The following is a 17714-nucleotide window of genomic DNA, read 5'->3' on the forward strand; positions in this document are numbered from 1 at the left end:
AGTCTATTTCAAACAATAAACATAAGAATGTCTTATAGGATTTCAAATACATGGAGAAAAAAAGCATGACCAAACTAGCATAACAGAAGAAGAGAGTTAGGTAAATGGAATTAAAGTTGTGTAAGGTTCCTGTATTGCCCAGAAAGTGGTGAAATTATTAATTGAAGGGTAGATTCTGTTAAGACGTATGGTAAATCTCTAGTACAGGTTGTTAAACTGTCACCATTGCCAAAATCAAACCCAGAGCCTGTTTTGTACAGTTGAAGAGCTAAGAATGTTTTCGCATTTTAAAGAATAGTGGGGGTAGGAGAGAAGGAAAAGGAGGAGGAGGAGAAGAAGGATTGGGAGGAAGAAGGAAAGTCACAGACTGAAGGTGGTGCTCAAAGCCTAAAATATTTACTTTTTTTTTTTTTTTTTTTTTGAGATGGAATCTCGCTCTGTCACCAGGCTGGAGTTCAGTGGCACGATCTCGGCTTATTACAATCTCGGCCTACTGGGTTCAAGTGATTCTCCTGCCTCAGCCTCCCAAGTAGCTGGGACTAGAGGAGTGCACCACCACACCCAGCTGATTTTTGTATTTTTAGTAGAGACGAGGTTTCACCATGTTGGCCAGGATGGTCTCGATCTCCTGACCTCGTGATCCGCTCACCTCGGCCTCTCAAAGTGCTGGGATTACAGGCATGAGCCACCACACCCGGCCAATGTTTACTATTTAACCCTTTACAGAAGAAGTTCATCAGCCCCCACTCTGGGTAATACTGAACAAATAATAAAAGAATGTATAACTAACAAACTAATAGAGGGAGGAAACAGAATAATAAAAAACAATTAAAAGAAGCCTGCAAAGAGAAAAAGGGAACAAAACTAGATAAAACAAATATAAAACAAATAATAAAATCACAGAATGAACACCAAAAATATCAGGAATGTATTAACATTTAACTAGACTCAATAATCCATTGAAGTGAAAAGATTGCCATACTAGAAAAAACAAACCAAACAAGAAGACTCAGCTATATGTTACTTACAACAGACAGAAACAGAAACAATTTGCCATGAAAACACTAACCAAAAGAAAGCTGGCTTAGCTATCCCGATATCAGACAAAGCAAGACTGTAAGGCAAGAAGTATCTCCAGAGATAAAGAGGAGCATTTCATGATGACAAAAAGTCAATTCAGCTGGAAGATTTGATAATCTGAAGTTTGTATGCACCTAAAAAGAAAACCTAAAATGTGCAAAGCAAAAACTGTCAAAAGTAAAAGTAAAAACACATCCATTATCACAGTTGAAGATTTCAAATACATCTTTCAGCAACTGATAGAATAAACTTTCAGACAATAAATCAGTAAAGATACAGACTTGAACAACATGATAAACAAGGGTGAACTTAGTGACATATACAGAACACGGAGCCCAGCAATAACGGGATTCCATTCTTCTCAAGTGTATCTGGAACATTTAACAAAATAAATCATATTCTGAGTCATGATGCAGATTTCAGTACATTTCAAAGGGCTGAAATCATACAGAGTATGTCCTCTTACAAGAGTGAAAATGTAGTAAAAATTAATAGGAAACATTCTTTAAATCCCCAAATGTTTGAAAATGACTAAATAACAGTTCTAAATAAGCCATGTGTCCAAACAACAAATCAGAAATTTAAAATTTTAATGGAAATTAGAAAATATTCTGAACTGAATAATAATGAAGAACCAACATGTTAAAACTTGTAGAATAGAGTTGAAACTATGCTTAAAGGAATAATGTATATCCTTAAATATGTATTTTAAGAAAAAAAGAACAAGAGAAAATCATTGATCTAGTGACCATTTCTAGGAGATAGAGAACAGCAAATTGAGACAAATAAATTAGAAGGAAAAAATGATAAAAATATAAGCCAAAAAATGAAATAAACATAAAATAGAAAAAAGAAATCAACAGAGCCAAAAATCGGTTATTGAAAAAACTAATACAATTTGCAAATCTCTCAAAAGACTGATCAAGAAAAAAGAAGGCATGAACTACTAATATAAATCATGAAAAAGGGCCGGGCGCGGTGGCTCAAGCCTGTAATCCCAGCACTTTGGGAGGCCGAGACGGGCGGATCACGAGGTCAGGAGATCGAGACCATCCTGGCTAACACAGTGAAACCCCATCTCTACTAAAAAATACAAAAACAAACAAACAAACAAAAAAAAAACTAGTTGGGCGATGTGGCGGGCGCCTATAGTCCCAGCTACTCGGGAGGCTGAGGCAGGATAATGGCGTAAATCCGGGAGGCGGAGCTCGCAGTGAGCTGAGATCTGGCCACTGCACTCCAGCCTGGGCAACAGAGCCAGACTCCGGCTCAAAAAAAAAAAAAAAAAGAAAGGCAGATGTCGGTTACTTTGTGGAGGTAACGAGTGGGAGGGGCATAGGAAGCCTTGGGGATGTGGGTGATGTTATCTATCTTGAAATGAGTTTATCTGCTATGTAAACATTTATCAGGCTGTACTCTTAAAATTGTGTACTTTTCTGAATATATGATAATGTCAACCTTTTAAATTTACAAATAAATACTAGTCCAGGCACAGTGGCTCATATCTGTAATCCAGCACTTTGAAAGGCCAAGGCGGGCTGATCACCCGAGGTCAGGAGTTCGAGACCAGCCTGGCCAACATAGCAAAACCCCGTCTCTACTAAAAATACAAAAATTAGCCAGGCACAGTGGCGCGCGCCTGTAATCTCAGCTACTTGGGAGGCTAAGGCAGGAGAACTGCTTGAGCCCGGGAGGCGGAGGTTGCAGTGAACAGCGATTGCGCCACTGCACTCCAGCCTGGGTGACAGGGAGAGACTCTCTCTCAAAAATAAAATAAAATAAAATAAAAATTAAATAAGTCTCTGATGCAAGGTTGTTTCTGGGTGTCTGTGTCTTTCTAATAAAAGTAAACAGCAACACAATATTTACCCCTTCATATCCTTATAATAGAACTTGAGAGCACTTTCAAAGCTTGACCCTGGGATCATGTTTTTCCCAATACTCGACCGGAAGAACAATTCCCCCCCTGCTTGGGAAGAGACAGTTCTCTATATCTGTTGACCTACAGCATAAGGAGGATAAGGTGTGGGCTTTTAGGAGGAAGGGGATTTGACCCCCATCTGAGAAGCCATATCAGAAGGATCCACCCATGAAAGCAGCGGAGTACCCAACAGAGAAGCTAGCAACAGATTCTCAACTTTCTGACTATTGGGTTTTCTAAAATGGGTATTTACAATACAATAGAAACCATTTGAGCATTCATTATTCAGTGTACCCTTCTCCTCTAAGAGTTTGGATGATTGAATGGTGCCTTTCATGCCAGAGGGGTGACTGTTTTTGCAAAGGCATCAGATCGGAGTACTTTTCACCAGAGAAATCCTTCCTCCAAACAGTGAATCAGGAGAGAAAAGAGAATCCGAACGAAAATGAATACACTAAATTTTAAAGACAAAAGGTAAAGCTGTTTTGCCATGGTTTTCCCATACCTAGATTTACTTTCTTGACTGAAGTAGTTTTGTGGGTGTAAGTGATTTTTTGGAAGAGCAAATTTAAAGACTTTTTATGTGTCCCAACAGAAAACAACATAGTGTCAGCTAATGGCATTGTCATCTCTAAAATAATTACTTTTGTAATAATCTGTGTATTAATGAAGTGATCTGCAAAATAGATAATGGTTTCTTAGGATTTCAGGCACAGAGATCCTTCCTTCTGCTGCATTTTACTCTGTTATGCAAAACTATATCATGAAGCAACTCAAAATTTGCTGACAGATTTTCTTAAGTACAACAGTTTCAGAAATGCATGCTCAAGTAGGTTAAATATGCCCACATTCATTGGATTGTTCCCCTAAATTATTCTCTCTGGTAATGGAAATGTTTTAAAACTGGTTGTGATGGCTGCACACCTCTGTAAATTTACTAACATTCATTGAGTTGCACACACAAAACAGATGAATTTTATGATATGTAATAATTCAATAAAGGTGCTCTTTTAAGAAAGGAAATCAATTGAACATTTTTTAAAAATTATTTCCTCTATTTCCCCATCTTGTTATGGCAATACTGAGTGTTGAGAAAGAAACATTTCAGGGAAAGACAGCAACTATGCAAATGCTAATTAGATGCAAATACGGGGAAAGAAGATTCAAGAGTCCTAGTGGCCCACAAGTTGAACAATGAACACAAGTTAGCAGCAGAACGTTATTTTTTCTGCTGTTTTGTGCTATGTCTTAGAACATATCCCCTTTTAGGGGACACAGTATCTCTTATGCCTTAACACCAGAGATTTGGCATAAAAATGGAGCCTGGGTACTCCCAAAGTCAGTACTTAGTTTAATACTTATTCTCACTTATTATTTGTTACTCTTTCTACTTCTTTCATCTTCATTAATTACCATGCTGTTCAGTCCTTATGTTGTCTGTGTAAAGGTTAGTATCCACAGGCATGCGGACTTTTCCATCTCTGAGGACAGGAATCACATTGTATTCTTCCTTGTACCTGGAGTCAGTGAAAACACTTGGCCAGAAAGGGCTCCATTTTTCTCCTTCCTGGTCCAGTGCCTGGCAAAAAGAATAGGTTCAAAAATGTTCATTTCCTTCCTTTCTAGAATCCAGGTGCTCCATCAATACCAAACCTATAACATAGGCCTGATAAAAGAGGCCATGGCACTGCCGTGTGGCCCATAGAGGAAGCATCTGTTATATTATATATAATAGTCAGGAGGGTCAACGTGGTCCCTGCAGTTGAATAGGATCTGAATCCAGTGGACAGGAGGCCCTTCCCCTTTTCTCCAGCCATCCAACCATTCCTTGCATCACAGTCAGTGCACAGCCCCTAACCCCAGGCAAGCCTGTCCTGCACCCTGTGGACTCTTTCGTCCATCTGCTAGAGTCTGGCAACCTCTTCCTGGCATCACAGTGACCCCTCCACCTGTGCCCAAGGCTCTGTCCAACAGGCTTTGAGCAGCCCACATCCAGCTCAGCTTGGACCCAGGGCCCAGCCCAGTCCAGCCCAGCACAGAGAGAATTGTGCCTCAGCTGGAGGGTGGATGGTGCTCTGTGGTTCCAAACGGCCAAGGCTGGGCACACTGGAAGGACGACCACAGAAGAGACAGGACACACTCACTGTCCCAGCCACTTGCTCACTGCCCACCTCCATAGGCCCTCCTAAGCTCCAGGAGGAGTGGGGGCTTCAACCGGATCTGTGCTTTTCTATGTCTGCCCAGGGCCTAAATGCCATAATCACAGAGCTGTTCCTGCCACCTGGAAGAATCAGTAGGTTTTAACCTGCATTTCTAGAATCTTTTTACATTCTCCCTGACAACTCTGTTACTTTGGGTTAAAAACAAACTTTAGCAGCTGTGTAACCTTTAGTCTACAAAGATTGTCAGATCCAAATTCAGAAAATAACCACTGCTTCAAACTCCTGTAGCTGAGAAGGCCCAAGGTGACAAAATCCAGGAGGGGAGAAAGCTGTTAGCTGAGGATACTAAGGAGAGAACAGGCGGAGGCCAGTTACATTTCATATTAGCCAGAAATGTCTAACTTATGTTACATTTTGGAAAAAACAAGCTGCAATAATGTCACCACTAAATTAACACCATTAAAGAAAAGCAATTATTAGTGCTTAGAGTTATAGACTCTAATAATAATAATAACACACAAGTATAGCATCTGAGTGGTTAAGGGTCTGGCTTTGGGAGTTACAACCAGATTCGAATCCCAGTCTCACCATTTTATGGCAATGCCGTGTGTTTACCTAACTTCTCTGTGTCTCTGTTTCTCTGTTTGTGCAGTGGAAATGATGCCCAACTCTTCAAGGTAATGAGAGATTAAATGAATGGAAGTGAGATTCAAAGGACTTGCGGTAGACAGAATACCAGCCCCTCAAAGATGTTGTCTTCTTCATTCCCCAAAGCTGTGCATATGTTACCTTATATGGCAAAGGGAACTTCACAGATTTGATTAAATGAAGAGAGGGACCTAGACTATCTGGGTGGACCTAGCATCATCACAAGGGTCCTTCTGAAAAGGAGGCAAGCAGTTCGGAGTCAGAGATAGCAATGCCATGGCAGAAGAGAGATCAGAGAAAGAGTTAAAGACACTTTGCTGCTGGCCTTGAAGACCGAGGAAGGAGCCAAGAGCCAAGGAGTGCAGGCAGCTCCTGGCAGCTGGAAAAGGCAAGGGAAGGCTCCTAGAGCCTCCTGAAGGAACACAGCCCTGCAGATTCCTCGATTTTGGCCTCTGGTTTCCAGAACTGTAAGATAATCTGTGTATGTTGCTTTAAGCCACAGATTTTGGGGTAATTTGCTACAGGAGCAAAAGAAAACTACACGGGGCTTTGAGCCTACTTTAGCACAGTGCCCAGCACATTCTAAGATGTCTCCAAGTGCAGCCAGTGCTAGTAGCTACTAATACCTGGAGGGACATTAATGATTCCTTTGTGACCAAACACCCATCAGAGGCCTTCAGCTCTTCCAAGGGACTTTCTTCTCTCCACTCGGTCATCTCCACTGACAGGTGCTCTCACCCCAAGAAGCTCCTCTGTTTTAGGAAGCTGTGAGATGGGTACAGAAGGGTCATTCTGGGGTGGATCTGAAATTTGCCTGCTAGGCCTTTCCCGAAACCAGGGCCCCTCTGCTAATGACGTGCCTTCGGATTGTTGCATGCAGGTCTCAGCTAACCCCAGAGGCTTCATATCTAAACTCTGAGTTTTCTTACCTTCAGACTGACCTCTTCCAGTTCCTTAAATGTTTCTCAGATGACAGGATTCAGAGCTCCCTCCCCGAGACACATCGCTCATCTTCGTCTCCACACTCTCGGGCATCTCACAAAGGGGAACTCACCACCAAATGCCACATTCCAAGTGTCAAGTCATGCTTCCCTCAATTCAACCCAAGACCACAATGGGCTTAGAGCAGCTGAACAACGTGCCGTGTTACTGTCAGCTGAGATTCTTGTTTTTTGTTTTTCTCTCTGCCAGATGCTTTTGCCTCTTGGCCCTGCACTCACACAGGGACTGTTTGGACGGGAGCATCTCACCCTACCATTTCCCTGTTGCATCTTATATCATTACATTTAGCTTAGCACTGTAGTCTGTTCTTTGGGCCCTGGTGTGTTAACCAAAGTATTATCTGCATGTCGTCTCCAAATGTGTTAGGTATTAACTAAGTCATCTATGTCCACACACTAATAAAAATATCAAATGAGACAATGACTGTGCCTTCAACTAGAAATGCACTTCCACAAGGACATTGACTAGCATCTTTGGGAATGGCCATAAAAACAGTTCTAAATCCACCTAACAGGCATGCTGGTCTGCAGCTGAAATTACTTCATCTCATGCACAAATTTATCATGGGATTCCTTGACAGACAGATAAGCTGAGGTGTGCTTTGTCTCTACCATAGCTAACACAATTCCCTGACATAATAATCTAGCAAGCCCACCACGAAACTGGGAACACGGTTATCTTGTCGTGGCTTGCTCTTAAAGAACCCACATAGGCTTCTAGAGGATTCTGCTCCATTTTTCACGTGCTCACAAGTCAGCCTCAAGTAGTCTGATCAGAGAACTTAATGAGGATGGATAGGAGAGCCCCACTTCTGTAGTTTGCAGGAGCTTTCCCCCTCTTTACTAATCAGACCTATATTTTGCCATCTCTAGCGTTCCAATTTCTTTCACAGTCTCCATGTTCTGTAAAGATTATCAGCAGAGGCTTTACAGCTTCAGAGGTGAGTTCTCTCTACTCCCTGGAGTGTAATTTGTTCTGGCCAAGAGACTTGAGCTCATTTACGGCAGCTTGGTACTGTTAGAATCTTTTTACTCATCTAGAGCTTCAATTTTCTCTTACCAAAGTTTCTTTTTCTTTTGAGTCAATAGATTGTTCTCCTTGGCAAAGAAGAAGGGAGCAGAGTTCTGCTCCCTTGCTGTCATTCTAAAATGCAAATAGTGTGGTGTTCCTTGGTCAGCGTTAAATCGTTGGGTGACTGGCTCCCCTTGGCTTTCAGCAGTGATTCTCAAACTCCCCTGGGGTACTTGTTAAAAAAGCAGATTCTCCAAATCTCCTCTCAGAGGCTGTCAATTGCCATGTTAGTCAGGGTAAAACTAGCAGTTAAAACAAATCCAAAGATGTACGGAGTCTCAAGCATGACAGAATTTCTCATTCTCCTAAAGCCCAATAATGAGTGTTCTGGATCAGTGGGTGGTCATCTCCAAATACTAGTTCAGGGATTCAGGGCTTCCTCAATTTTGTTGCTCTGCCCCTTCAACATGGGGCTTCCAAGATCCCTGTGCAAAAACATAAAGAGAAGGAAAAGTGCATGGAGAAGGTGCAGGGCAATTTTAATGGCTCAGGTCTGGAAATGGCAAACATTAGCTGCATTCACATTCTATTGGCTAGATCTCAGTCACATGAGTGCACCTACCTGCAAAGGAGACTAGAAAATCTTCTAACTGCAAGGATAGTCCCACTCCAAAGGATGCTGGGAAATGTAGTCAAGCTCAGGAAGAAAAGAGAGTTATGCTGAGCAGTCTGCCCATATGGACATAAGGCTTAAGAATCTGCATTTTCACAAACCTCCCAAGAAATTCTGATGTAAGATCCCATTTTGACCAACACTGCCCTGTCCACTCCCAGTACAGGCACCCAAGGCCTTGCAAAGTGTGTTCCACAGTCCTCCCCAGCCCTGTCTGCACCTCCACCTTGCTCTAATCATATAAAACACTGGCAGCTCCCCCAGCCTGCCCAGTTATTTCATGCCTCTGTGCTGGGTGTCTCCTTTTTCTCTGCCCTTTCTCCTTTGGTTCAGTTGGCGAATTCCTGCTGATCCTTTGAGACTCAGTTCAAGTGTAATCTCTTCAGCCAGGTCATCCCTGACTCACCTGCCCCAGGTAGCACTGCAGAGCCTTTCCTCGTGTCCCTGACCTTCCTGGCCAGAATCTCATTATGGTATTGATTATGCTGAATGGCATTTTGCATTTGCCTTCCCATTTGACTGGGAGACCTCTGAGGGCAGTGACCTTTCCTTTGTGTACTCCGTACCTTACACCTTACCTGGTACCTCGTGGCAGTCAGGTAGTCAGGAAGAGTTGACTCCACAGAAACTGACCACAATCATAGAGAAGTTCCTTTCTTGATTTTCTGCCCATGTCAAAAAAAAAAAAAAAAAAAAAAAAAGTTTTTGTGGTTGTTGTTATCCTTACAATTTCACTGCCTTAATTATTTAGATCTAATTAGCAAACTAGGTTTGTGTGACTCCGCTACACTATGCTCCTTGTTCCCTTTTGCCAGCTCTACTCAAAGGTGAGCTTCTCCAGGAGCTGCCCTGGTCTCGTCAGCAACCTGTTCCCGCCTTACTATTTCTCTTCAAGAGCACTGGCAATTTACATATTTGGAATTCTACCAGGAGTTCTCCCACCTTCTTGAGCCATCTCTCTTCTTTTTGGAGTCTCATGTCCTCTGATTTCTTGCGGACCATCAGAAGCCTGAATTCCTGAAATCTGGGAAATACATCCTGTCATCCTTCCATTGTTGAGAAATCATGGAATCTAAGATGATTGTTGAGGTAGCCAGCCTCCAAGATGGCATCCAATGATCCCCACCTCCTGGTGTTCATAGCCTGTGTCCTTTCTCACAGTAAACCAGGGTCAATTGTGTGGTCAGTCCACGATTGGGCTCACTCTCTTGCTCTCTCATACGCTCACTCTCCTTCATCACTTGCTGCTCAGGCAGAAACCAGGTAGCCCTGTAAAGAGAGCCACATGGCAAAGAACTGAGGCCTCCAGCCAACAGCCATGCGAGTAAACTTGGCAGTGAATCCATCAGCCCCAGTAGAGCCTCGAGTGACTGTAGCCTCAGCTGACGTCTGACTGCAACTTTGTGAGAAACATGGAGCCAGGACCACCGAGCCACAATGTTCTTGGATTCCTGACCCTCAGACAGTGTGAGGAAATAAATCTTGTTTGTTTCAAGCTGCTAAGTTTTGGGTAAATTTGATAGGCAGCAATAAATGACTAATACAGTTGGGCTTCTTTCATTCATTCTCATCTTATCTTTCAGTCTCCTTTAGGTCAGACTTTAGCAGCATGCAAGATGCAGCCATCATCTAGGAATGCCCGGAGCTTCCCAGAGCAAGGCACTGTTCAACTTCCACTCTGGTTTTGAGACAGATGAAGCTTTAGCCTTCATTTAACCGGACTCCCTCCTTCTATATGTCTGCATGAAAATTATTACATATTTAAATATGTACATATTTACATATAAAAATACGTAATATTTTAAAATATTACTAAATATTTAAAATAAAAGAAATAAGAAAATAGAGTTTTAAACCGTGTCTGTTGCATAGTAAGTGCTAAACTAATATCTGCTTTTGCTAACATTGTCATCATTCGTACATCATTATTTCACGTACTATCTCCCCAACTCAACGTTCCACTGCTTTTGAACAACACATACACATCAACTGCCACACCTCAATTTTGATTCCCAGTAAAACTGACCTTGAGGATAATGATAAGTCATAGCTGTACCCTTTTACAACCTCAAATTCAGTTTAATTGAATTTGCCTGTAGACTGCCGGGCACAGTGTCTCACGCCTATAATCCCAGAACTTTGGGAGGCCGAGGCAGGTGGATCACTTAAGACCAGGAGTTCCAGACTAACCTGGTCAACATGGAGAAACCCCATCTGTACTAAAAATGAGCCGGGTGTGGTGGCACACTCGTGTAATCCCAGCTACTCGGAAGGATGAGTCATGAGAATCGCTTGTACCTGGAAGCAGAGGTTGCAGTGAGCCAAGATCGCACCACTGCACTCTAGGCTGGGCACAGAGTGAAACTGTGTCTCAAAAAAAAAAAAAAAAAGAATTTACCTGTAGATTGGTATAGAAATATCTTAGATTTCAAATCTTGTTCTGACTCTTTCCTAAACCTGCCTATTATCCTATTTAAATTCTGGGTGTATCTAGTGAAATTTTACATTAGGCAGAACTCTCTAATTTTGTAATTTTCCTGAAGCCATGTCGACATTATTGAGGGTTTAGATTTTAACTAGAAAATACTCATTGCATTCTAGGAAAATTCACAGCCACCTAAAGGAGATGTGTCTGATTTGCAATCATTTCCCTGAATCTGCAATAAACGAATCTACAAAGGATTGAAATTTTTTTAACAAAAATTGTCTGGTAAATATTTTGTAAGGGTTTGAGAGTAGTGAAAAATGTTAACATAACAGGCCTATAGCGTTACTACTTTTCCACAGTTAGCATTTGTTTCCAATAGTCTAGAGGAGAAACCTTTTATCTCAACAATACTACATTCTTCCATTTGTAATAGTCTCTGATTTTTAAGCAGTTACTATTCAAAACATTTTATAACCTGATAGAAATATTCCTTTCTTTATACAGTCAGGTAACCTGGCATACTTGCACTATTTTCCTTAGAGCCTAATTGTGGCAAACCATTCATCATGAGTGCCTGAGGCCTCTACCTCATCACCTGTCTGTTCTGTTTCATTCCTAAAAGGCTTCTTTTGCCCCATGTTTTAACCTGTGAGTTGCTCAAGGCCTCTTGGAAGTAGGTAGGTGATACATCTTAAATAAATGAAAATAAATTAGTGTGTTTCTGACCAGTTGGATGTGAACTGAATTTCCAGTAAATCAGCCACAGATTAAGTATCTAAGGGAATAAGTTCACTCAAGGGAAGCCCATGCATCCTTTTGTGATGCAAACTAGAAAATCCTTCTGCTTTATAATTTTGAATTTTCATATATCATATTTTCTTACCGTAAGGTACACCTGGACCAGATGGTGGCTTGTATCACAGACTTTAGGCTATTTTTAAGACCCTCAGTAAATATTCAGCAGGTACCCTGGTGAAATCATCACTTCCTTGTCACCCTCTGTTCCCTGGGCGTGAAGCCTCAGCAATGCTGTTGACGTTCATGTTTCCACTAGGTGTGGTCTCACAAATGTTTCCTCCTGGACCCCTCAGCACAGAAAATGTGTGCAGCTTCACAGATTCTGGTAGGGATGAACATGAAGAGGAGACACGGATTTACATAGTCCAGAGGACCCAAAATAGCTGAAACCATTAGATACTTCACACCGCAAACCAAGGTTAATCTCAAACTCTGAGGCTGCATGAAACTTGACCCCCAACACTTCCACCTGCAGGGAGAATAGAGAATGTGTGTCTTGGAAGACAGGCTGTCATTTGCTTGTGACCATGACAGGCTACTTCAGTTGTGGGGGTACGGTGATTGCCAGTAACTCCGGAGACAGAGCCCTGGACCCAGGTGTGTTCAACAAATTGCTGATGAAAATGGGATTCACTGCCAAGGCTCCACGAGGTCATCTGGTCTCCTCCTGCTGTGCTCCACGTGCAGCCCGTGTGGACTGGGTACCCTCTCAGGCTGCCTGGGTCCCAGCAGAGGGCAGAGGACAGTGGAGGGCCCTTGTCCTGGGGACAGTCAAGGCAGAGCAGTCACCACTTGTGCTGGGTGAGTGGTCACTGGCCTTCCTCTGGCCCGACTGGGGGCTCCAAAATGACCATAATCACCAGCCTGATACTGGCCCTAAGTCCTACCGAAAACCCAGAGGGAGATGGAAACAGTGGCACTGATGGATTCTAGAGTTGAACAGGAGGTAGGTGGGAACTTTACCTCTTTTTTCTTAAAAACAGCTTAAAATACATTTATGCCAAGAGCTATCAGGGCTCAATCTTCTCTCAAAAGTCTCCTGAATGTTAGCCAGACGTGATGGCTCAGGCCTGTAATCCCAGCACTTTGGGAGGCAGAGGCAGGCAGATCACTTGAGGTCAGGAGTTCGAGAGCAGCCTGGCCAACATGGTGAAATTTCATCTCTACTAAAATAAAACAAAATTCGCTGGCATGGTGGTGCACACCTGTAGTCTCAGCTATGTGGGAGGCTAAGGAAGGAGAATCTCTTGAACCTGGAAGGTAGAGGTTGCAGTGAGCCGAGATCATGCCACTGTACTCCAGCCTGGGTGATAGAGTGAGATTCTATCTCAAAAAAAAAACACTCTAAAATTCAAGCTAAATTTTCCTTGCAATCTATCCTAACAATCATCTGGGTCTTATTTTTAATAATCTGTCATAGAGAAACACCGGCCCCTTCTTTAACACTGAAAAAGGAAAGTGACATTTCAATCACTGTCAACAATTTAACAACCAATAAATATATACTGAGCAACTCTTCAGTCCATTCCTCCAGACACCATGGATGAAGAATCCCATTACCAATGGAGAGAGCGGAAGCCGCTCTCTTAAAACGCCCAAGCAGTGTCTCATGTCAGTTTGGGAGTCAGAGCCACCCAGGAAAATTGTTAGTGGCTCTGTCTAATTAGCACTCCTGCCACCTGCAAACAAGTGGTACTAAAAAAAGGTGCTGAATTCTTGCCATTGAGAATGCCAAAAAAAGACACCACTGGTTTCATTCTGACTATTAGAATCTAATATTTCACTGATTTGGTGGGCAGGGGGCGGGGGGAGGAGGGAGGAAGGAAATACACTTTCACTTTCACCCAAAGGAAATGACTTAACAAGTCGTGTTTTAGAAAAGATCATACGGTAATGAGTCCTCCTCAGATCCAGCAATCCTCCCTCCCCCGACCTCCTGGCCTCTGCCTTCCCCTCTGCCTGGTCTGGGCTCCCTCTGCCTCCCACAGAAACTGCCTTCTCCTCAGGTCCACTCTTAGACCTTCCACCACCAGGAAGCCATCCGGAATCGTCTCTGTAACCCCACAACACTTGAGAGTCTCTTCCCCACAGGTGAGCACTAAGTTATATTTCTTGGTGACAACTGCTATTACCTTAACCCTTGTCAAGAACAAGAGCCAAGTATTGTATTAGGAAACCTCGACCACTTTTTGGAAAATAGGCAGGGTAAAAGTGATCGGCAGATAAGCCACCTTATACCTTCTCTGTCTTCCTGAGAGTTGCCAGCACAGAGTTGAGCAATAAAGCAGGTTCTCAGTAAATGGTTGATTGCATGATTGGCAAATGCCTTTGTGACACATCACAGAGCAGGTGGCCATGGTGAAAATTTGGCAGCTGTGACTCCTTACTTCCTGCTTTAATCAACGTCGTGGGATTGAAATGCTGGACACACAGTAGGTGCTAAATAGATTTTTATGGATTGATTAACCACTGGAGGGACTGTGCCTTATGTGGGATTTATTAATGCTTTTGATGCCAAATAGGGGTAGTTCTAATAGAGCATAATGTTTTTTCTAAAAAAAAAAAAAAAAAAAAAAAAAAAAAACCCAGCAAACACAAAACCCCAACCAGGACAGAGGCTGGCAGCTGCTCTGTTTACACCCACTGTGCTCCTAGAAACAGATGTCCTGTCAAATCCGGAGGTTTCTGATGAGGCTTCCACTCTTCCGAGTGACCTGCGTGTTCAGTAATCAAAGGGACCCATGCCCTTCTCCTGCATTAGTGCTCTCTGTTCTAAGACTGATCTCCCGTTATGTGTCTGGGGCAAAGACTTTTGCTGATGAAGGCAAAAATCAGCATCCACTGTGTCTACGCCAAGGGAAAGCACTGGGCTAATGACAAAAGAAACTGCATTTGTGTGTTTGGTGTGGTAAAAAGAACAGAGGCTTTGGGACAACCGGGCTCAAATTCCAGCACTGTCACTTAGTGTGTGATTGCAGGTGCTCATCTACCCTCTGGTGAACTCAGCTCATCATTCATCACCTACCTCTCTGGAACTCAGTTTTGGGGCTGATAATACCGATACCACAGGTTGCTGTGAGGATTATCAGGATATCATGGGTAGAGTTCTTGGTACAGTGCTGACACATAGTAGCCACTGGGTAGAGGTCCTTTTGTTGTGGCTATTACTATAAACACAGATAAGGACAGAAGTCCACCTTGGCCACTGTGGGTTCATGTGGAGCCCCAGGTGATCCTGATGTGACTTCCTCTGGTTCCTCCTTAGGTGACAGTGGCCTTTGCAGCACAAGTCCTTGTCTGATGGACTGCACAGATAATGGTCTGTGATCTGAGTGGCGAATGGATGTTCTGGAGTGTTCCAGTCCACTTCCTTATGCACTATGAGTCTGCTCATTCACTACCCGTCTGCTTGGAGTGTACACATTAGCCCTGATCCCAGTGCCCAGCTTGGGGCTCAGGACAGGGAGGTTTGGCTTTTGGAATACACACCACTGAGTTGATCCTGTGCTTCATGGAGAAATCTCTGACCATGGTGGAAGAGGTTCCTGGGCACAACACACGAGTCCCATGAACCACACAGAGAGATCCATGCCAATCACAGGGCCCAGCCCATGGGCCACAGAGCAGAGCAAAGAATGACCCAGAAAAGATCCCAGACTCCAGCAAGATCTATGTAGAGAGAGAGACAGAGGAGACCCCTGACACAATGCAAATCCAGTTTATGTTGCCAAGACACTAGATGTGCTGGGACAGATCACGTGAACAGCAGCACTCTGAAATGGAGCTCATGTGCAGACCAGCGCAGACCCTTCATAAATGACTGTGTCCACACTAAACAGCTCCCAGCAGGGCAGCTGGGCACAGCATTAATGACGAGGAAGGCCTTGGTATCTAACTCTGGAAATCCTTATTTGCATTCAGGCTCTGAGGGATAAAACGAGGATGGGTGAGGACAGGGTAGATAAGCCCACTGGGAGTCTAATTCACACAGCTTTTCTCATTCTCCCTGACAAGCTGGCTTCCTTGGTGAGCTGTTACCAAACTCCAGCCCTGAAGACTTTACAGTGCTCCAGAACCAGCACCCTTCACACCACCACGGCCCGAGGCGGTCCTCCTCTGGATGATAACTCAACACAGCTCTCTTTTCTGATCCTGCCAGCAGGGAAACTGGGAGCATCCTTTCTCCTTCATCTGGAGAAGTAGCTGAAGAAGGATTCTTGGAGTGCCTATTTTCTTCTTTCAATTGAGGATCATTCAAAATCATCTGTAAGACACTGTGAGTGCCTCACATTGCCAGATCTTAACCTATCCCAGAACCTGCAAACCTTGGCCACATTTCTGTAGTGCCTACAGCTGTCTCAAAGGGCGCTACTTCAGAACGTGGCTGGGCGGACTTTTGCATGTTCACAGTCAGTGGATCCATGGAGATTATCTCAGAGGACAGCTTCCTACAGCGTGGATGAACAGATACACGCCTGTGGCTTTGTTCTCCTTCTTTTTGCATTGAGTTGACCTGTGTATCAATTTGAAATCCCAAGAAATCCCTCTTTTTTCAATTTTGTTATCTGGTACTCTTCTATCACTTTTCATTCACCATTTTAAGAACACAGTACTCAAACCAAAGCTATCAATCACCTTCAGGTGTTGTCTGAGGACCCTTGGGGAATTTTTCTCCCCCTCCTCCCACTCCTGCTCCCCTTTTCGGCACCTCTGTCACCCTCTCTTAAGGACACACCAGTTTTCCTGGCTGTCCTCCTCATGAAGGGTGGTTTCCTCCCTGAAGTGCTCCGCTCTGTCCCCTCCTCTGAGTCCCCGGCTTCACACACACAAACTTTGTTGGATGTTTTTTCCAGGAAATTCAGTTATTCTGACATCAGTGGGCCATTTCCCCGGCGTCCTCATTCCGTTTCTGACAGTGCTCCTGCTACCCTCAATAGATTATTATTATTTATTATTTATCAGCCACAACACTGTACTCTGCTTCCTACAAGATATTAAAGAAGACACAATCCGTGCGCTGAGTTTACAGCCAAGGAGAGCAGAGGCCTGGATCAGACATCACGGGGGGAGCTGTGAGGAAGGGATTTACCGGCGCAGTCCTCCCTGGCCCTGGCAGATGGGGGCAGCGATTGGCAAAGCCCTCCCCAGGCCAGCTCCTCCCAGCTGGGCCTCCATAGCCAGCTCCCCACACTACCTACCGCACTCTCTTCCCAATTGCTAGCAAGGCCTCAGGCCTTTACCTGGGGAAGCAGAGGGAGGGTGGAGGATAAGGATGAGGCCCTCAGGCCTTTACATTCAGGCAGGGGTGGTGGAGGAGGAGGGCGAGTACAGATATTTCCTCTGAAACTCAAAACCAGGTAAAGGGGAGGTAGGCGAGGAGGGAGAGGTTGGGGAATAAAAACCAGATCCGGAGAGCGGTCAGGGGTGGGGAAGATTGTGCCCAGAGTGAAATATTCTAGCATAATGGAAAAGCCCTCATTGGGGGTCCCACACGCCTCCGGCCAAATTTCTTCTATTAGGGTTAGAAGTTAGGGTCTGCGTAGACAGCATGTGTAGACCGACAGGAGGTGGGACTGAGAAATCAGTGTAGACAGCGTGAGAGCGAGCGAGCTGTGGTGGGGCTGGGTAGTCAGTGTAGACATCAAAGGCTGGTCAGGCTGTTAAACAGAGAAGGCTTCGGGGATTCCTAAGGGTGAGTATGAACAGAAAATTTCGCGCTCCCGGAGGAGAGGCAGGGCTGAATCAGAAGGCTGGTGGACACGATTTGCAGGGCTCTCCCTGGTCCTTCAGAGGTGTGGGCAATTCCTGCTTCTTTCCAAGGTTGGAGTGTTATAAGCAGGTCGGAAGTTGAAAGACGATTGGACTTTTCCTCCTCAAACTTTTCCGCCAGTTTCCTCAGGTGTTGAGAGTAGACGGGGAGCTCGCCTCGGTTCCGGTCCCCCCAACCCTGAGCCGGCAGGGCCGGGAGGCAGCGGCGGCGAAGCCCGTGCC

General features: G+C 44.1%; 1 long non-coding RNA gene across 1 annotated transcript; it reads left to right on the forward strand.

Moving 5' to 3' along the window:
- The first annotated feature begins 12475 nt into the window (after positions 1-12475).
- On the forward strand, positions 12476-16378 carry LOC108543010 (uncharacterized). The gene is made up of 3 exons (XR_001889426.1): positions 12476-12669; positions 13730-13814; positions 14989-16378. It is a non-coding gene; the product is annotated as an uncharacterized LOC108543010 (long non-coding RNA).
- The last annotated feature ends 1336 nt before the right edge of the window (positions 16379-17714 follow it).

Source organism: Rhinopithecus bieti, unplaced genomic scaffold (genome assembly GCF_001698545.2).
Source record: "Rhinopithecus bieti isolate Rb0 unplaced genomic scaffold, ASM169854v2 scaffold_23816, whole genome shotgun sequence".
Lineage (NCBI taxonomy): Eukaryota > Metazoa > Chordata > Mammalia > Primates > Cercopithecidae > Rhinopithecus > Rhinopithecus bieti.